This window comes from Alligator mississippiensis, chromosome 1 (genome assembly GCF_030867095.1).
Source record: "Alligator mississippiensis isolate rAllMis1 chromosome 1, rAllMis1, whole genome shotgun sequence".
In the NCBI taxonomy this organism is placed as follows: Eukaryota; Metazoa; Chordata; order Crocodylia; family Alligatoridae; genus Alligator; species Alligator mississippiensis.
The window spans coordinates 240,796,058-240,819,711 of NC_081824.1; the positions used below are offsets into that span (position 1 = coordinate 240,796,058).

General features: G+C 45.8%; 1 protein-coding gene across 8 annotated transcripts in view; it reads left to right on the forward strand.

Moving 5' to 3' along the window:
• Positions 1-23,654, forward strand: part of SPAG17 (sperm associated antigen 17) — a 446,381-nt gene that overhangs the window by 341,779 nt on the left and 80,948 nt on the right. The gene's annotated exons all lie outside the window — the stretch shown is intronic.

Here is a 23,654-nt window from a genome sequence, read left to right on the forward strand (position 1 = left end):
GACATGTATATACACACACACAGACACACAGACATATATACACACAGACAGAGAGACACACACATACATATATACAGACACACAGACACAGGTATATACAGACACACAGACGCACGTGTATACACACACAGAAACACGTATATACACACACAGACAGACACACAGACAGACATGTATATAAAGACACACAGACACACGTATATACACACACAGAAACGTATACACACACTCAGACACACGTATACACACACACAAAGACATGTATACACACACGTATATACACACAGACACACACAAACACGTATATACACACTCAGACACGTATACACACAGACATGTATACACATGTAAATACACACACAGACACACACACAGACACGTATACACACAAACAGACACACACAGACATGTATATACACACACAGACACGTATACACACACACAGACATGTATACACACAGACACACAGACATGTATATACACACACAGACACACACGTATACACACACAGACACACACTGACACTTATATATACACACACGTATACACACACAGACACACGTATATACACACACCGAGACACACACACACAGACACATTTATATACTGAGACACACACACACAGACACACGTATATACACACACAGAAACACACACAGACAGACATGTATATACACACACATGTATACACACACAGACACACGTATATACACAGACACACGTATATACACACACAGACAGACACACATATATACAGACACAGACACACGTATACACACACACACAGACACGTATACACACACGTATATACACAGAGACACACACACAAACGCACGTATATACACACTCAGACACGTATATACACACACAGACACACACAAACACACGTATACACACACACAGACGCACGTATACACACACAGACACACACAAAGACACACGTATACACACACAGACATGTATAGACACACACACAGACACACACAGACTCACGTATACACACACAGACACATGTATACACACAGACACACACTGACATGTATTTACACACACACAGACGTGTATATACACACACAGACACACACCGACACTTATATACACACACACAGACACACACGTATACACACACAGACACACAGACACACGTATATACACACACCGAGACACACACAGACACACGAGTATACACACACAGACACACATATACACACACACAGACACACGAGTATACACACACAGATACACACACAGACACACGTATATACACACACACAGACACACATACACACACAGACACACACACAGACACACATATATACACACACACAGACACACATATACACACACAGACACGTATACACACAGACACACACACGTATATACATACACAGACACACACAGACACGTATATACACACACACAGACACACACACAGACACACACACTCAGACACACACAGACACACATATACACACACAGACACACATATACACACACAGACACACACAGACACACGTATATACACACACACAGACACACATACACACACAGACACACACACAGACACACATATACACACACAGACACGTATACACACAGACACGTATACGTATATACAGACACACAGACACACACACAGACTCGTATACACACACACGTAGACACACACTGACACACAGACACGTATACACTCACACTCACACAGACACGTATATACACACACACAGACACACGTATATACCGACACACAAACACACGCAGAAACACATATATACTGTCACACAGACACACGTATATACACACACACAGACATACGCAGACACATATATACCGACACACAGACACACGTATACACTCACACAGACACACACACACACAGACACACATATAAACCGACACACAGACACACGCAGACACACATATATACCGACACACAGACACACGTATATACACACACACAGACACACGTATATACACACACACAGACACACGCAGACACACATATATACTGACACACAGACACACGTATATACCGACACACAGACACACGCAGACACACATATATACCGACACACAGACACACGTATATACACACACACAGACACACGTATATACCGACACACAGACACACGCAGACACACATATATACTGACACACAGACACACGTATATACCGACACACAGACACACGCAGACACACACATATACCGACACACAGACACACGTATATACACACACACAGACACACACGCACGCAAACACACATATAAACCGACACACAGACACACGTATATACACACACACCTATATACACACAGACACACGTATATACACACACACAGACACACACACAGACTCGTATACACACACACGTAGACACACACTGCCACACAGACACGTATACACACACACTCACACAGACACGTATATACACTCACACAGACACACGTATATACCGACACACAGACACACGCAGACACACATATATACTGACACACAGACACACGTATATACACACACACAGACATACGCAGACACATATATACCGACACACAGACACACGTATACACACACACAGACACACACACACACAGACACACATATAAACCGACACACAGACACACATATATACCGACACACAGACACACGTATATACACACACGCAGACACACATGTATATACCGACACACAGACAGACACACGTATATACCGACACAGACACACGCACATACAGACACGTATATGCACACACACACACACACAGACACAGGTATATACCGACACACAGACACACACACAGACACAGGTATATACCGACACACATAGACACACAGACACACGTATATACCGACACACACAAACACACACACAGACACGTATATACACACACACAGACACGTATATACACACACACAGACACACGTATATCCCGACACACAGAGACACATGTATATCCCGACACACAGAGACACACACACAGACACGTATATACACACACACAGACACACATATATACCGACACACAGAGACACACGTATATCCCGACACACAGAGACATACACACAGACAGACATGTATATCCCGACACACAGACACACGTATATCCCGACACACACAGAGACACACACACAGACAGACACGTATATCCCGACACACAGACACACGTATATCCCGACACACACAGAGACACACACACAGACAGACACGTATATCCCAACACACAGACACACGTATATCCCGACACACACAGAGACACACACACAGACAGACACGTATATACCGACACACAGACACACGTATATCCCGGCACACACAGAGACACACACAGACAGACACGTGTATACCGACACACAGACACACGTATATCCCGACATACACAGAGACACACACAGACAGACACGTATATACCGACACACAGACACACGTATATACCGACACACACAGAGACACACACACAGACAGACACGTATATACCGACACACAGACACACGTATATACCGACACACACAGACACAAACACACAGACAGACACGTATATACCGACACACAGACACACGTATATACCGACACACACAGACACAAACACACAGACAGACACGTATATACCGACACACACAAACACACACGCAGACAGACACGTATATACCGTCACACAGACACACGTATATACCGTCACACAGACACACACGCAGACAGACACGTATATACCGACACACAGACACACTTATATACCATCACACAGACACGCACACAGACAAACACGTATATACCGACGCACAGACACACGTATATACCGACACACACACAGACAGACACGTATATACTGACACAGAGACACACACACAGACAGACACGTATATACCGACACACAGACACACACACAGACAGACACGTATATACCGACACACACAGACACACACACAGACAGACACGTATATACCGACACACACAGACACACGTATATACCGACGCACACGTATATACCGACACACACAGACACACACACAGACAGACACGTATATACCGACACACACAGACACACACACACACAGACAGACACGTATATACCGACACACACAGACACACACACACACAGACAGACACGTATATACCGACACACACAGGCACACGTATATACCGACACACACAGACACACACACAGACACACGTATATACCGACACACACAGACACACGTATATACCGTCACACAGACATTCACACAGACACGTATATACCGACACACAGACACACGTATATCCCAACACACACAGAGACACACACACAGACAGACACGTATATCCCAACACACAGACACACGTATATCCCGACACACACAGAGACACACACAGACAGACACGTATATACCGACACACAGACACACGTATATCCCGACATACACAGAGACACACACAGACAGACACGTATATACCGACACACAGACACACGTATATCCCGGCACACACAGAGACACACACAGACAGACACGTATATACCGACACACAGACACACGTATATCCCGACATACACAGAGACACACACAGACAGACACGTATATACCGACACACAGACACACGTATATACCGACACACACAGAGACACACACACAGACAGACACGTATATACCGACACACAGACACACGTATATACCGACACACACAGACACAAACACACAGACAGACACGTATATACCGACACACAGACACACGTATATACCGACACACACACACACACACAGACAGACACGTATATACCGACACACACACACACGTATATACCGACACACACACACACAGACAGACACGTATATACCGACACACAGACACACGTATATACCGACACACACACAGACAGACATGTATATACCAACACACACAGACACACACCTGGAATGGGCTTTTCCAGCGGGGTTCCAGCGATGACTTCCGTCGATGGACTTTTACATGAACCCAGTCACCAGGCAGGATGGAATGGCATGGCTCATCTGGTTCCTTGGGGAGAGTTGCTTGTACCTGTGAATGAAAAGCCTTAACACACTTCATTAGTGCCGTACAGTAGTCTAGAATAGTATCATCAAGTAAATGTATATCGCAAAAGTGGGAGGCAACAGGTGGTGAGACAGGGAGCCTCATGGGTCTTCCCAGCAGGATTTCATGTGGGCTAAGTCCGGTCTTTCAATTGACAGTAGATCTCATACTCATAAGGGCTATGGGAAGTGCATCTGGCCATTTCAAGTGAGTTTCAGCACAAATTTTGGCCAGTTTATTTTTTTAAATGCCATTTTGACATTCCACTTGCCCTGAGGCCTGTGGATAGTACGGGCAATGAAAGTTCTGCTGGATTTGCAGGACTTTGCAGACTTCTTTCATTATCTGCCCAGTAAAATGAGTTCCTCCATCGGAGTTTATGGATAAAGGAATACCAAACCTTGGAATAAAGTCTCTGAGCAACTTTTTGCTCACAGTGATGGTATCAGCTTTTGCACATGGGTAGGCTTCTACTCATCCAGAAAACATACATACAATAACAAGAACATATTCATAAGAACAACATTTCTGCATTTGAATAAAATCTATTTGTAAATTTACAAATGGCCCCCAAGGTGCGGGTGTGCTGCTTTTTTTTTGTTTTTACAGGTTTTCCCACATTATGGGCTTGACAAATAGGGCAGGTATAACAGTATTGTTGAACCACAGATGAAAAACTTGGAGCAAACCAATTAAGCTTAACAGCTCCTATCATCCCCCCCTTTGCTCACGTGTGCTATGCCGTGTTGTATGTGAGCAAGATAGGGAAGAAGGACTGTTGGCGCAACCAGGCGGCCGTCCGGGGAGCGCCACAAATGGTCAGGGTGTAACAAACACCCAGCCAGTCTCCATGTATATTTTTCTGGTTCTGGAGCCTGATCTTGGAGGAGGGCAACGTCATGAAGACTTGCCAGTGGAGACTGGTTAGTTGAGATAGACAAAAACACAGGTGTAGCCTGGGGAGTGGAAATAGCCACAGCTTTGGAAGCGGAGTCTGCCAGAGCATTCCTACATGTAACATCATCATAAGGGTTCTGGTGAGTTTGGCATTTAATAATAGCAACAGCAGAAGGTAACTGTAAAGCATTTAACAAGGCATTTACATATGGACCATTACTAATTTTGGCACTTCTTGACATGAGGAAGCCTCTTTGCTTCCAAAGTTGACCTTAATCGTGTACAATACCAAAGGCATAGTGAGAATCAGTGTAAATATTAACAGAGGTTCCAGAGGCTAGGGTGCAAGCCTTGGTAAGGGCCACAAGTTCAGCAACTTGAGCTGAATACACATTGGGCAAGTGAAGGCTTTCTATAACATCATATTGGGAACATACTGCATATCCTGCAACAAGAGAACCTTTTGAGTTTCTTTGACATGATCCATCAACATAAAATACTAGATTTGGATTTTGGAAGGGGGTGTCCTTTAGATCAGTGCGGGGCATTGTTAGGTGGGCAGTAACAGCAATACAATTGTGGGGTTCACCATCTGAAGGAGTAGGCAACAGGGAGGCAGGGTTTAAAACAAGACATCTAGTTAAAGTAATATTTCCAGCAGAAAGAAGCAAAATTTCATACTTAGTCAATCTAGCATTTGAAAGGTGTTGAGTTTTAGTTTTTAGTAAAAGGGCTGCTACAGCGTGTGGGACAGCAACAGTAAGGGGAGAACCTAATACAAGGGTACAGGACAGTTCAACAGTAATAGCAGCTGCAGCTACAGCACGAAGACATGGAGGAAGTCCAGCTGCAACTGGGTCAAGAGCAGAGCTATAATAAGCAATGGGACGGTGCTTGTCTCCATGTGCTTGAGTGAGCACAGAAAGTGCAAATCCGTCTTTTTCATGACAGAAAAGAATAAAGGGTTTAGTATAATCAGGAAGGCCTAGGGCAGGAGCTTGCAACAGAACTTGTTTAATAGAGGCAAAAGCAGCTTCGGCTTCTGAAGTCCAGGGCAAAGGCTCAGGGGTATTAACAAGAGTCAGGTTTTGCAGGGGCTTGACTATAGAGGCATAGCCAAGTATCCACTGGTGGCAGTAGCCAGCCATGCCTAGGAAAGTACGCAATTGGGACACAGTAGTTGGTCTAGGGATTTTAAGAATAGCTTCCATCCTGGAAGAAGAAAGCAGTCATTCTCCAGCGGAAATATTATGACCCAAATAGTGGACACGAGGGAGACAAAGTTGTAGCTTTTCTTTAGATATTATGTCATCTAAATCCTTCTTCAGAATTTGAGAAAAAAGAGAAGGGGATTCAGTTTAGCCTTGGGGCAATCAAGTTCATGTATACTGAAGTCTCTGATAGGTAAATGGGAAGAGAACCCGGCTATCAGGGTGTATAGGGATAGAGAAAAATGCAGAACACAAGTCAACAATAGTAAAATAACAGGCATTAGGAGGAATACAGGACAAGATAGTGGCTGGATTTGGTACAACAGGAAAAGTAGGTAAAACTGCAGAATTTACTGCACGGAGGTCTTGTACAAAGTGGTAGGTATTCTTTCCAGGTTTCTTTACAGGAAGAATAGGTGTATTACAAGGACTTTTAGTTGGGAGAATGATACCTTGCTTCAAAAGAGTTGTTATAACAGGATGTATCCCTTCTTCGGCTTCTGGGCATAAAGGGTATTGAGCAACTTTAGGTAATGGCTTAGTTGGGTTTAATCTAATTTTTACAAGCTGGGCAGTATGGATTTGCCCTACTTCATTAGCATGTTGGGACCAGAGAAACAGAGAGACAGCCTTTATGATTTCCTCTTGTAACACAGAAAATTAGGGGACTCAAGTTCAGGAGGTGAGCTAGCTAGGGTAGCAAGTACAGTCATTTCATTAACACAGGGAACATCCAAATAAACACCATTAGGAGAACAATAAATAGTACAGCTGAGTTTACAAAGCAAATCTCTGCCTAACAAATTAACAGGAGAACAGGGACTGAGGAGAAAAGCATGTTGATCAGAAACAGGACCGAGAGACACATGTAAAGGTTGGGAAACAGGATGAGGAACTATCTGATTTGAAATTCCTACAGCGTTTACAACAGCAGAGGAGCGGTGGGCTGTAGAAAATTCTTCAGCTCGGAGAGTAGAGCGACTTGCGCCGGTATCTACTAAACATTTTGTAGGAGTGCCACTTATTAAACAGGAAACAAAGGGATCCTCTTAATTAAGTGAGAGAAGCGGGGCTGTGATGATGTTATCATTCCTCAGGCTGTTCTAACAGGAGGCTTCTTGGTTCGGGACAGAAAATTGAGTGAGAGGAGGTAGTGGCTAGTTAAATGTCATCCCCGGCTGGCCAGGCTGGTGAGGACATTGAGCCTTCCAGTGTCCTGGTTGGCCACAATAATAACAACTGTCATTATTTTGGGACTGAAATTTTCCTCGTCCCATCCCACGACCACGTCCCTCGCCTCTGAATTGTCCTCGATAGAAACCTCAGCTTCTACCTCTGCCTAAAGTTTGTATTTGTAAAGACATTAGCTTAGTTTCCCTGGATTCCTTTTTCTTTTCTTGACAGGCTGTACAGTGATTAGCAATGGTGACTAATTCTGTAAGCATCTTAGTTTGACAACCTACAGCAATTATACGCAGCTGTTCCTGGACTTTAGAAAGAAGTCCTTGGACAAAAGCGGTGGCAACTGCTTCTGGGGCAGTTTCAGCTGCATCTTCAATGCTAGAATGTCTTTCAAATACGAGTTTCAAGCGATCCATGTAGTCTGCTGGGAATTCTCCTTTATTTTGCTTACAGTTATTTATTTTGGCCCAGTCAGTTTTCCTGGGGCAGATTTTAAGCACAGCCTCAAGAAGGCGTTCTCGGGCACCTACTAAGCAACCTCCCATTCCAGAGTCTTGAGGAGGCCAATTAGCCTGTGCAGTGAGGCGGTTACGGACCTTGGAGGGCAGAACACTTCTCATTAATTGGTTTAAATCCGCCCATGTTGACTCATAACAATTGATTACAGTTTCCAATTCCTCTCTAAAATTCTGGGGTTCTTCCCTGGTATTAGGGAATTGCTTAACAGGGTTTAGGAGATCTCCTGGGACTGGTATGGAGGTGGCACACTAAAAAATCAATTATGTCTTCTACAGATTCATTCTCAGTCAATTGTGGATAAAGTTGTATTGGTGCTGATAACGTTGTTGATGGGGGATCCCCTTTTGGTGCATTTTTCTGTTTTAATTCTTTTATCTGAAATTTTAGTTTTTCTTGGGAGTCCTTAAGGCTCTGAACCTGAGATTCTTGACGTCTTTTGGAAGCTTCTGCATACTAATCAAAAAATGTGTCCCACTGAGTCTGTGGTGTTTTACTGCCTCTTGACTCAAGGGCTCTGCGGAGATGAAGGATTTTACTTAAATCAAATGTTCCCTCCAGGGGAAACTGCAAGCTAGCATCATCTCTGGTATACCAATTCCATTTGCCTAAAAACTTACAACTCTTATGGCTATAGTGTGTGTACATGTACAGTGCTGGAGTCCCTTCTGGCAGAGCCGGTACGTCTTTAGAGCCTCCACTCCCCATGTCTTTAACCTCAATTCACACAGGTCTGTCTCACAGGAGAGGCTTATTGAGGGTGTCCGGTCAGGTTGTTAGATTTGCTAGCGGCACAGCAATGCTGTGGCTAACGTCCATAGCACCGGCACACAACGCAGTTACTCACTGTTAGACACGGCTCATTCATGAGAGTGGGGGTAGGGAAAATTCATCACACAACCCTGATCTCCTTCAGTCTAAGACTTTCCACTTTGCACCCTTGCTTTCGAAGAGCGCACAGTCTGGTGTCCTCGGGGCGGCTGCACAAGGTTTCCACTCCTAGCTTCAGAAAGACCTCATAGTTCTTTACAGAACTTAACTTAATTCACACGGGGAAATACATTCACTGACAACAGCAACACAGTTTCTTTACTCTTTTCTACTCACAGTTCCTACTTACATAGTGGGTCTGACAATTCTGGCAGCAAAAGGGTCAGATAGGGTAAGCCTCAAGCAGCGAACAGGAAGACTCACAGGCAGTCTCTCACTGAAAAGCCCCAAAAGAGATTTCAAAAGGTCTCTTACCTTAGTTTGGCACCGGGGCATCAGTGAGAAAACGGTCTGTATCTCAACCGATCACTCTGGGCGTCTCTATCCGAGTCATGGCACCAAACTGTGGAAGAAATCAAACTTCACGTTGTGGTTGTATTAGAATTGGCAGAGCCATCTAGGTTTATTTAAAGTTATACAAGTGATCACAGGGAGAGTTCTCAAAGGAACTCTGACCTCTACAAGTTTACAAGCGTATTTATACTTTAGACAGTGAGAAAAGATGCAGGGTTCAGACAAAGCAACCTTGAGAGAAACAGAAAGATGTCGATCATTCGTTTGTCACACGTAAGCAGTTTACTTATTTAGAAAAAAAAACCACTGTGTTTTGGGAACAGTTATCAGCTTCCGGTTCGGAGGAGAGGAGGAGGTTAAAATCTGCACACAGAGTTTAAGATATCTAGACAAAAAAAGGCATGAAGGTTTTTTCTTATCTTAGAACATTTTAAAACACATAGCATCAGCATCTTTTTCTCTTCTCTTTCTCTCTCTTAGTCTCTCCTCTTAGTCAAGTAAGAGGCCTGGTTAAACTTATTTCCACACCTGAATCTACTCTCAGTCAACTTATAGCTGTTGTTCCTTGTACCCCTGGTAGTGCTCGGGGGAACAGGGATTCTCCCATTCCCTGCTGGTCCCCCTTGGCAAGTTCATAGGTGGCCATGAGATCCCCTCTCGGCCTTGTTTTGTGGAAGCTGAACAGGTTCAGGTCCCATAGCCTCTTCTCATAGGGCTTCCCCTGCTGCCCCCTAATCATGCAAGTGACCCTCCTCTGGACACTCTTGATCCCTCCTGAAGTGCAACGCCCAGAACTGGATACAGTACTCCAACTGCGGGCTGACCAATGTCACATAGAGGGGGAGGATCACCTCCTTGGACCTGCTTGTGATGCATCTATAGATGCATGACAAGGTGCAGTTAACCTTACTGACAGTGTCCCCACATTGGCAGCCCATGTTCATCTTGGAATCAATAGTGACTCCAAGATCCTTTTCTGCCTCTTTGCTGACAAGAAGAGAGTTTCCCAACCTGTAGGTATGCTGCTGGTTCTTCCTCCCCAGGTGCAACACCTTGCACTTGTCTGTATTGAAACCCATCCTATTCTCATCCACCTACCTCTGTAACCTGTCCAGATCTAGTTGTAGCCTGTCCCACATCTTGGTGTCATCTGCGAACTTGAAAAAGTTGCTTTTCACCCCCTCATCCAAATCGCCAATGAAGATATTGAACAGTGTGGGATCGAACCCTGGGGAGCCCCACTGCCCACATTTCTCCAGGTTGAAAATGACCCATCCACCACCACTCCCTGGGTGCGGCCCTCCAGCCAATTTGTGACCCATCTGACTGTGTAGGCATTGACGCCACGGTTGCCTAACTTTTTAATGAGAATGGGGTGAGAGACAGTGTCAAAGACCTTCCTAAAGTCCAGAAAGACTACATCCACCGTGACACCTGCATCCAAGGCTTTTGTGACCTGGTCATAGAAGGCAACCAGGTTGGTCTGACAGGACTTGCCTCTAATGAACCCATGTTGATTGCCCCTAAGCATAATCTCCCCTGCTGGCCCCTTGCAGATGTACTCCTGGATAATTTTCTCAAAGAGCTTCCCTAGGACTGAGGTAAGACTAACGGCCCTATAGTTTTCTGGGTCCTCCTTCCTCCCTTTTTTGAATATGGGGACAACATTGCCCCTTTTCCAGTCATCTGGCACCTCACCAGAGCACTACGAGTGCTTGTAAAGCTGTGCCAGGGGTCCTGCAATGACCACTGCCAATCCCCCAAGCACTCTGGTGTGGAGATCATCAGGACCTGCTGATTTGAACACATCTAGTCCCTCCAGCAGTTCCCTGACTAGGTCCTCACTGACCCTGGGCCTGGCTGCGCCTCCCCTGGGTCTGTCTGGAATCACAGTGGGGGGGGATGTCCCTGCTCAGAAAAATGGAAGCAAAGAATCTTAAAGAGATTAGCTTTGTCATCTGGTGCTACCACCAGATTACCAAGCATGTCCTGCAGAGGCCTCACATTACTTGGTACCTTCTTTTTACCCCCTATGTATTTTAAAAAAGGACTTCTTGTTATCTTTGATCCGGGTCACTAGTCCCAGTTCCATCTCTGCCTTAGGCTTCCTAACAGCCCCCCTACAATCTCGAGCCAAGGTGGTATAATCCTCCTTGGTGATGGCCTCTCCCTTCCATTGGGTGTATGCCTTCTTTTTGGCTTTGACATTTGTGGATGCTTTTGGTAAGCCATGGGGGCTTTTGAGCACTCTTGCCCCCTTTGATCCACGTGGGGATTGTCACCCTTTGAGCAAGGAGGATCGTCTCCTTAAGGAATGACCACTCTGCTTGGACTCCCAACTCCCCTCCCCTCCAGGACCTCAGTGCCTCCCCAACCAGTCTCCTTACCTCATTGAAATCCTCCCTTCTGAAGTCCAGGGCTGCTGCCTTCCTGCAGGCCTTTGACACCCTGTGCTGGATGGTAAATTCCAGTAGGCGATGATCACTATCACCCAGGTGGTTGAGCACCCACAGTCCCCTCACCAGGTCATCGCCTATGACCAGGACCATGTACAACAAGGCACTTCCCCTGGTGGGACTGTGCACCTCCTGGGTTAGGTGGAGGTCCTGTAACTCAGCTAGGAACCTAAGTGAGCAGTTAGACCTGGCTGACTTCTCTTCCCAGCAGATGTCCAGGTAGTTTAGGTCACCCATGATGACCACATCTCTTGACTGAACTGCCTCCACAAGCTGACCTGAGAATTCCTGGTCCAGCTCTTCTCCCTGGTTAGGTGGCCTGTAGTAGACCCCCACTGTTAGGTCCCTTCCCCTACAGCCCCCTTGTATTCTGACCCAGAGCACCTCAGTTTTCCCTACCTCAAACCCAGTGTTGTTTGCTGAGGATGTGTATTGCTCTTTGATGTAGAGCACCACACCCCAGCCTTTCCTCCCTGTTCTATCCCACTTATACCCCTATACCACCCAGTCATGTGTTGGATCCCACCAAGTTTCAGTGAGCCCCACTATGTCTGGGTTTGTGTTAGCTAGCAGGAGGGCAAGTTCCTCCTGCTTGTTCCCCATACTACAAGCATTAGTGGAGAGGTATTTATGTCCTCCTGAGGGTGTATGCACCTCCTCCCCAACCCCTGGACTGTCCAGGCCCCTGTCTCTAAGAATTTTTCCCTATCATTTTACTCACTCCTACTTGGCCTAATTGGGAGTTGAATTCCAAACTCCTGCGTAGTAGGCAGAAACTCTACCACACAGCCACCAGTGCTGGTCAGGCCACTGCATAGGATCATCAATAGGGCCTAATATAACTTTTACTGGTGCAGCCAACCCTTCTATTAGGGTAGTCTTAAATCCCAAATCATCAAAGTTATAATCTCCATTTCCCAGCTGATGCACACCCTAACAACTGCTTCCTCCAGTTGTAAGCTTCAGGGCTTTCTCTGGGTTTCTGCACTTCCATAAAGTACAACCAGGACACTATCCGAGCACTTAAAAGTGCAGTCAAAATTCTCCTAGTCTACCAGTATAAGTCATCTCCAACTGGCTATCCATCATCCAAGGCTGCCTTAATCACTGACCAGTCCTCTAAATTACAACTAGCTTGAGCTACATCTTGACAATCAGGAATAGTCTATCCCGTCTGATCCAAACACTGCAACTCACTGAATTGCTGTAGGTTCAACGGACCTAAATTCATAGCTGCTGCTCTCACCTGTTCTGGAGCTAATGGAGCAGTAACAGTGACAGTCTTTTCTACCCTGTGCTGCTGCTATTCTGATGCATTACCATCTCCTACTCCCCCCACAGCTAGAGCTTGTTCCATCTTTATAATCTGCTGTGTCACTACTGGAGCCATAGGACACTGTTCCATCTTTTTCTTCACATCATGCAACTCCCTCCTCAAAGGAACATAAGGACTTAAAGCTTTTGCATTTTCAGGTAGATCCCTACCTTCACTAGGGTCCAGAGACTGGATCCAACCAAATGTTTTCAGCCCAGTTACCAGGTTGCCTTAAACCAGCTGTGACAGCCACCACAACTCCTGACTTCTCCTGCAACTGAGCCTGAAGGCTATAAATCACCTCTCAACAATGTGACTGAATACCATTAGTATTTCCAACAGCTCTGTGTTTATGAAAGGGCTAATCCTGATTTATACCCGCATTCTCCACAAACTGATAGCACCACTGTCCACCAGATAGTGCTTAGGGATCATCAAAAATCAAAACACAGTTAGGCCTTAAATGGAATGTGAAATACAAACACAGAGAACTCAGTATCCTAAAATCAAAGTCAAACTTTATTAGTATTATCTTAGCAGTTTCTGTATTCAGAGAGAGAAAAGCACTTAGTACAATGATCTCACGCAATCCCAGATGTTACTTTGCTCAACAGGAAAGACAGCCACTCAGTTCCTGAAGCAAAGGGTGTGTCATTGGCTGGGGCGGTCCAGACAGTTGTTGAAAGCTGGATTCATGATGACAATGATGATGACAACACACACTTAAATTTCTTGCTCCCTCTTTTATGCTTTTCTTTAACTTGACTCCTTTGATGACTCCTTGCTTTCTCTCTGCAGTCAGCATATTGTCCATAATTTATCCTGTCAGCATATTCCTTTGTTCAACAGACCCATCACGAGCACACCTCTTAATTTGACCTTTTTCCACTGTCTTACTTTGCGCATTGTCCATTTGTCTCCTTTATCACCTTCCTTAACATATCCAATCATTTCATTCCTCTGATTGAGCTGGTTAGTGCCACATTCAGTTACTTTGAGCTAGTCACAAAACTATCACTATGTTGTGTTAGAAAAACTTCTCAAAGTGATAGAATAGAAAAGACACCATGCAAGTAAACTCAATACCATAAGTTGCTTGCAACAGGCAAAGCCAGCTGATATTGCAAACACCAGCAAAATTAAAAGTTCAGTTAACAATCAATTCCATCAACTACTACCCTCTGGGTCCGACCCCGGAGCCAATTTTCCAGCCAGTGGATCGTGGAGGACCCAAGGCGACAATTGGCCAGTTTCTCCAAGAGACGATCATGGGACACCAGATCGAAGGCTTTTTTGAAGTCAAGATATATGACATCAATCTCATCTCCCTTGTCCAGGTGATAGGTCACCTGGTCGTAGAAGGAAATGAGATTGGTCAAGCAAGACCTACCCGCAACAAACCTGTGCTGGCTATCCCTTAAGATGTTGGCGTCGGCCAGTCCATTAAGGATGGCCTCCTTAATAAACTTTTCTAAGATCTTCCCCAGGATAGAAGTCAGGCTGATGGGCCTATAGTTAGCCAGATCCACTTTCCTCCCTTTCTTGAAGATAGGCACCACATTGGCCTTCATTAATGATATGGACACTGGAGTCAGAAGCGGACTGGCCAAGTTCGCTGATGACACCAAACTTTGGGGCAAAGCATCCACACCAGAAGACAGGCGGATGATCCAGGCTGACCTGGACAGGCTCAGCAAGTGGGCGGATGAGAATCTGATGGTGTTCAACACCGATAAATGCAAGGTTGTCCAACTTGGGAAAAAAAACCCGCAGCATCCTTATAGGCTCAGCAGTGCTATGTTGGCTAGCACTATGCAAGAAAGAGACTTGGGGGTCATCATTGACCACAAGATGAACATGAGCCTGCAATGCGATGCTGCGGCTAGTAAAGCGACCAAAACGCTGGCTTGCATCCATAGATGCTTCTCAAGCAAATCCTGGGACGTCATTCTCCCCCTGTACTCGGCCTTAGTGAGGCCGCAGCTGGAGTACCGCGTCCAGTTTTGGGCTCCACAATTCAAAAAAGATGTGGAGAAGCTTGAGAGAGTCCAGAGAAGAGCCACGCGCATGATCAGAGGTCAGGGAAGCAGACCCTACGATGACAGGCTGAGAGCCCTGGGGCTCTTTAGCCTGGAAAAGCGCAGGCTCAGGGGTGATCTGATGGCCACCTACAAGTTTATCAGGGGTGACCACCAGTATCTGGGGGAACGTTTGTTCACCAAAGCGCCCCAAGGGATGACGAGGTTGAATGGTCACAAACTACTACAAGATCGTTTCAGGCTGGACATAAGGAAGAATTTCTTTACTGTCCGAGCCCCCAAGGTCTGGAACAGCCTGCCACCGGAGGTTGTTCAAGCGCCTTCATTGAACACCTTCAAGATGAAACTGGATGCTTATCTTGCTGGGATCCTATGACCCCAGCTGACTTCCTGCCCTTTGGGCGGGGGGCTGGACTTGATGATCTTCCGAGGTCCCTTCCAGCCCTAATGTCTATGAAATCTGTGAAACAATGAGACTATACAGAAATTTAAGCTGAATATAAAAGAAAACTTAAAACAATACTCTAATTCACTACTCTATAAACTGGTGCAACTTTAAAACATAAAATATGACAAGCTACCCCAACAGTCAGGGTTTGTTTTTTTTACCCACTCAGAGGACCTGGATACACTAACAAGTTCATCTGAGGTAACTACCCATGCATATACTCTTACTCTGTAGGAAATGTACAGTAGTTCACCTCATTTTCACTGAACATGCACACAAGCAGTAACCTCAAAGTAGGCAACACGCCGCAAGTTCACACCCTGTCTTACCTCACAGTAACTTCTTCACATAGTCATACCTAAAATCAGACAGTTGAAATCCAGTCAGTCCCAAACCCCTGCATTTACATTCAGTTTAATCTATTCTGTTCTTTTCTAAGTGGCAGGAGTCAGGGCAGAAGCAGACTAAATTGCCCAAGCTGGCCCTGGTTCCTGAGTGGGCCTAGCTGTTTGCTTATAAGCAGCAGTGTTTTAGTGCTGAGCAGACTACTCAACTGGGAAGATGCCTCTTTGTCTGGTCTAAGGTTCTGATGCCTTGTTCTTAGTTTCCTAGTTCCTCACTGAGGATTGTTCTCAGCAGTCCTCCCTGTAGGAGGAAAGGTCCTGAACAGGAACTACCATATCAGGGAAGTAAATGAGTGGCTGAGACAATGGTGTTGATGTGAAGACTTGGATTATTTGACAATGGACAGATGTTTTGTGGAGGAGGACTATTATCAAGAGATGGGATCCCTCTGACTAGAACTAGAAAGAGCCTCTTTGGGCATCATTTGACCAACCTAGTACGGAGGGCCATCAGATACCACCGAATTTGCACTGAGGAGAACACCTGTGATTGCCACCTCACAAATCTCAAAATGGCTTTCACTCAACAAGGACACTCCTCCAGAGAGATAGATTGCACTTTTGAAAGAGCCACCTGGATATCATGTGAAGAATTGCTGCAGTATAGAAGAAAAACCCCCATGAATCGCACAGCACTGGTTGTGACATATCACCCCTCCCTAAAATCTATATGGATAATCCTCAAACAATTGCAACCTATACTAGAAGACCCAATTCTTAAGGAGATCTTCCCAGAACCACCCATCCTAGCCTTCAAACAAGCACCGAACCTCACTAACCTCATCACCAGAAGCAAACTTCCTACAACCCAAAACAATGGATCCAGACTGCCATGACAAGAAATGTAAAACCTGCCAGCATATCTCCACAACGCCCACAATTACTACACCCCAAAACAGAACCATCAGCATTTCTGGATCTTAAAGCTGCAGCTCCAGAAATGTAATCTATGTCATGCAATGCACCAAATGCCCTGATGGAAAATACATAGGAGAGACCAAACAACAACTGTGCACCAGAATGAACACACACTGGAAATTTATCAAAGATGAGACTATCCAATTACCTGTGGGGACACATTTCTCACACGAAAACCACACTCTCTCCAATCTCTCAGTTCTAATTGTCAAAGGTAGGGATGCACTGATAGAGATTTTTGGGGCCGATGCTGATAGCTGCTTTTTAAGGAGGTATATCAACCAATACCAATCCGATATCCAATACCAGCCTGGCAGCTTGGAGAGCTGTGTGCAGCTGATAAGTCTGGTGTGGTGGAAGGGGAGGGGGAAACAAAAAAACATGAGGTGGGCAGATCAAGGTCCCCACAGTGAGGAAGGAGTGGGGCTGGGGCAGGAGCTGGGTCAAGTGCTGCCCAGCTGCGGCAGGGCAGATGCAGGACGGAGCCATGGCTTATCCGGGGGGGACACAGGAAGGGGGGAGGGGTGGCTCCCACCATTGCATGCCACTCATCTGGGAGATGCTTGTCCGGCGCTTGCTCGCTCATCTGAGGGCTCCCACTGCTCATCCGGGAGGGCATGAGGGAAGCATGTGCCCCCAGATCTGTGCGGAACAGGGCAGGCTGGGGCCGGGGCTGTGCCAAGCTCTTCCTGGCGGGGGTGGGGGACTGGGCTCGGGGTGGGAAGCAGTGGCACTGGAACAGGGACGTTGGGGGGGGCTACGGTGAATTTTGGGGTGGCTACAGCCCCCCTCCACTTCCCCCCATCCCAGCACTACCACCATCTGCCCTGAGCCCAGCCCCGCCCCACTGGAAAGAGCTTGGCGCAGCCCCAGCCCTCCCCACCACCCCACCTCACCTTGCACAGATCCGGGGGCACAGGCCTCCCATCTGCCGCATGCCCTCCCAAATGAGGGGCGGGAGCTGCCAGATAAGTGAGATGAGCCACCAGACAAGCAGTTCCTGGACAGGTAGTGCACAACAGTGGGAGCCACCCCCTCTCCCCATGCCCCCCAATGAGCAGCAGCTCTGTCCCACACCTACCCCACCCCATCTGGGCAGCGCTTGACCTAGCCCCTGCCCCAGCTCCAGCCCCACTCCTCCCTCACCGTGGGGGCTTTGATCTTCCCCTCCATGCCCCTTCCCTTCCCCCTCCCCTTCCAACACACCAGACTTACCAGCTGCACGCAGCTCTCCAAGCTGCCCAGCTATGGTCCTTGCTGCCTACGTGCTGTGCTGCAGCTGCATGTATGCATGGGCCATTTATCAGCCAGATTATTGGCCGTATCTGGCTGATTTCCAATACAAACAATTTTCTTTATATCAGTGCCAATCTGATATCGGACTGATGTATCGATGCACCTCTACTCAAAGGGAATTTACAAAACTCGTTCATAGACGAGCCTATGAACTTCACTTCATCAACCTCTTAGATACAAAAAATCATGAACTAAATATAGGCATTAGATTTATGTCACATTATAACCTGCCTAACATCTGATATCCCAGGTACCTCTCCACTATTTACCAGCTACATTCATTCCCCTTCCCCAGCTGGTTTCTCACCCACTGACTCCTTAATTTACATTGTCACTGACTGGTGTGTTTGCATACATACCAGCTTCTGGCTTCTTTACTATTCATTCCATCCAAGAAGAGCACACAACAACTGCAGATGCTTCCTCTGCCTGATGAATGGTATGTATACCCAAAAGCTTGCAAAGAAGAATTTTCCAACTATTTGAGTTGGTCTAATAAAAGATAGCAGATTTACCCAAAGAACCTTGTCTGCCTATGTCCTTAGACCAACATAGATACAACCTATACCCCTGATGCAATGTTAAATGCACATGTAAACATGCCCAGCAAGAACCTGCAGGGACAAAATCAGAAAGACAAAGATACAGAATGAATGGTACCTGGTGAGGGAGGTTAAAAACAACAAGAAGAGGTTTTATAAGCATGTTGGCCAGAAGAAAAGACCAAGGAAGCTGTGGGTCCACTGTTAAATAGCCACGATGAATTCTTAACAGAAGATACAAAGAAGGTGGAGCTGCTCCAAAACTACTTTGCTTCAATCTTCACCAAAAAAAAAAAAAAAAATAGATTTCAATCAGTTAGCTAAACAAGAATTATTTAAATAAGGAAGGGGACAATTTTAGGGGTGAGATAAGAAATGAAACAATGATTTGGGTGGGTTTGAATAAATTCAAGTCAGTAGTGCCTGTTTAGCTTTACCCCAGGATACCAAAGAAACTGGCAGGGGAGATCTTGGGCTCCTTGACAATAATATGTATATTGTCTCGGGTGATGGGCAAAAAAGTAAAAAAAGGCAAAAAGAAGGGTCTGAAGAACTATAGATGGTTTAGCTTCACCTCAATACCGGGGACGTTATGGAGCATATCATAAGGATGGACATTTGCAAATGTCTGGAGAAGGAAGGCAGATTATGAGTAGCCAATATGGATTTACTATGAGGAAACTGTGCCAAACCTGTTCTCCTTGTTTGACACAAGGTTACTAGATGGATGGCTGAGTGGAAGTCTGTGGATATATACCTGAACTTCAGCAAGGCTTTTAATAAAGTCGCATCTGACCTTCTCATAAATAGATTGGAAAAATATGGGCTAGACAAAACTACTACAGGGTGGGTGGACAACTAGCTCAATTGCTGCAAGCAAAGGGTAATTGTAAATGGAGCCATGGTGGAATGACAGAAGGCTTGAAGTGAAGTCCCACAGGGGTTTGTCCTGACTCCAGTGTTATTCAACCCGGCAGTCATCCTTGTGGATAGAGTCAGGAATGGGACCAAGGATTACAGAAGTAGGGGTCAGAAGCCATGAGTCAGGAGCCAAATGCCAAGCCAGGGCTAGAATCCAGGAATCAGAAGCCTAGTTAGCAAATCCAAGGGATACTCCATATGGTAACATCCAAGAACAGAGCCAGCTGGGGTCAGGAGCCAGGAAACAGGTCCATAGAGAAATCCAAAGCCAAAATCCAAAAGCAAGCAAAAAGGGTCAGGAAACAAAAAAAACAGAGACATTTCCAGGACAGGAACTACTCGGGGACTGGAAACCATTAGGTTGTGTAACAGGGCTGAGGTGCTGGAGGAGTTCCTTACAAGCAGCCCCAGAACCAATTAGAGGAAAGGACTGGGGCTGCTGGCCTCAACTAGTTTGAGTGCAACTGACCTAGTGCCTTCTTTGTCTCAGTCTTCACAGGTAAGGTCAGCTCCCAGACTACTGCACCAGGCAGCATAGTTTGAGGAGGAGGTGAGCTGCCAACAGTGATAAGTTAGGGACTATTTAGAAAAGCTGGGTATATACAAGTCCATGGGGCCAGACAGGATGCATCCAAGGATGCTGAGGGAGTTGGCTGATAAGATTACAGAGTGTATGGCCATTATCTTTGAAAACTCATGGTGATCAGAAGAGGTCCTGGATGATTGGAAAAAGGCAAACATAGTGCCCATACTTAAGAAAGGGAAAAAGGAGGATCCAGGGAACTACAGACTAGTCAGCCTCACCTCAGTCTCTGGAAAAATCATGGAGCTGATCCTCAAGGAATCCATTTCTAAGAACTTAGAAAAGAAGGTGATTAGGAACAGTCAGCATGGATTCATCAAGGGCATGTCATGCCTGACCAACCTGATTGCCTTCTATGATGAGATGACTGGCTCTGTGGAGGTGGGGAGACCGGTGGATGTGGTATAGCTTGATTTTAGCAAGGCTTTTGATACAGCCTCCCACAACATTCTCTTGGGCAAGCTAATGAAGTATGGGCTAGATGAATGGACTGTAAGGTGGATAGAAAACTGGCTGGAGCATCAAGGTCAGAGAGTAGCAATCAATGGCTCAGTGTCTAGTTGGCAGCTGGCATCAAGTGGAGTGCCCCAGGGGTTGGTCCTGGAGCTGGTTTTGTTCAGTGTCTTCACCAACAACCTGGAAGATGGCATAGTGTGCGCCCTCAGCATGTTTGCAGATGACACCAAGCTGGAGGGAGTAGTAGATACACTGAAGGGTAAGGCTAGGATCCAGTGTGACCTAGACAAATTGGAGGATTGGGCCAAAAGAAATCTCATGAGGTTGAACGAGGAAAAGTGCAAAGTCCTGCACTGGGGGTGAAATAATCCCATACACCAGTGCAGGCTGAGGGCTGGTTGGCTAGGCAGCAGCTCTTCAGAAAAGGACCCAGGTGTTACAGTGGACAATAAACTAAATATAAGCTAACAGTGTGCCCTTATTCCAAAGAAGGCTAACAGCATACTGAACTGCACCAGTAGGAGTGTTACCAGCAGGTCAAGGGAAGTGATTATTCCCCTCTATTCAGCACTGGTGAGGCCACATCTGGAGTACTGTGTTCAGTTTTGGGCCCTCCACTACAGAAAGGATGTGGACAAATTGGAGAGTCCAGCAGAGGGCAACAAAAATGGTGAGGGGGCTGGGGGACATGACTTGTGAGGAAAGACTGAGGGAACTGGGCTTATTTAGTCTAGAGAAGAGGAGACTGAGAGGGGATTTAATAGCAGCATTAAACTACCTGGAGGGAGGTTCAAAAGAGGATGTAGCTAGACTGTTCTCTGTGGTGGCAGATGACAGAACAAGGCGCAATGGTCTCAAGTTGCAGCAAGGGAACTTTAGGTTAGATATTAGGAAAAATGTTCTCACTAGAAGGGTAGTAAAACACTGGAACAGGTTATACAGAGAGGTAATGGAATCTCCATCCTTGGAAGATTTTAAGACCCAGCTAGACAAAGCTTTGCCTGGAATGATTTAGTTGGGGATGGTCCTGCCTTGAGTATGAGGTTGGACTAGATGACCTCCTGAGGACCCTTCCAACCATAATTTTCTATGATTCTATGATTTCTAACTATAGTTATGGATGCCCTTGGTCTTGGTTTGTTTCCCTTACCTTGTCTGTTCCTGATTCCTCTGGGTTGTGACCCTCTAGGTCACGCCCCAGTCACCTGTGTCCCTGTCATACCCCGGACACCAGATAGTTTCCAATGTTTCAGTTATCTTGAAACAAAGGGGCATCTAATTATGCCATCATTTAGCCTAGATGGAATGTGCCCAGCACAGCTATACAAAAAACTCTTGGTTCCAAAATGATACCTTGTATTAGACCAACTGGAAAATGGCAAGAAAATTGTCCTTTTCTGCAAGCTTTCAGGAACAAGATGGTAAAAAGTTCCCATAATCAGGAAATGAATGTGATCAACACATCAAAGAGCTACTTAACACAGCTCACAAAGACACTCTCATGGACCCAGAGGGACAGACCATGGACCCAGAGAGACAGAATTCCATCTTCAGCTCCCTCTGTGCAAAACTGAAGTTTATTTCCTAAGTATGGGGACTTTTTACCATCTTGTACCATCTACACTTTTCCCAGAGCCTGATGAAGGGATTTGGAACCTAGAGTTCTAGTTTTTTGTGTGTCTTTTTGTCTCAGACCAACACGGCTACCAAGTACACCCCAGCACAGCTATCACCTTCAGCAAAGTCTGCGACTATTCATAGTCATAAATATATTAGCTAAGGATTGTTTCAATGATGTAGTAGTTTTGATGGTCAGTGGTATAGAAATTCTAATCCATATCATTGTGGGATTGTCAAGGACCATACATTCTGAAATAGCTGCCTAAAATGGGCCCACAGAATATTTGAATTTGCCTAGCTGTACCTGTCTGAGTAGGAAATTACCTGGTTTGGCCAACAGTTGTCTATTTTGTATGCCGGTGCCTGCTGGCAGGTACAGATGCATATTTTGAAAATACAGATCAAACACGTCTCCCTTAAACATGCCCCCATATGTCTAGTTTTATGTATCTGAGTTGTAGTCTGTTTGGCAGCAGAGAGTTAGAATTCCTGGCATGGCAGGACTCTGCCACTCATCTTCTGTTACTATGCCCATTTAGCTG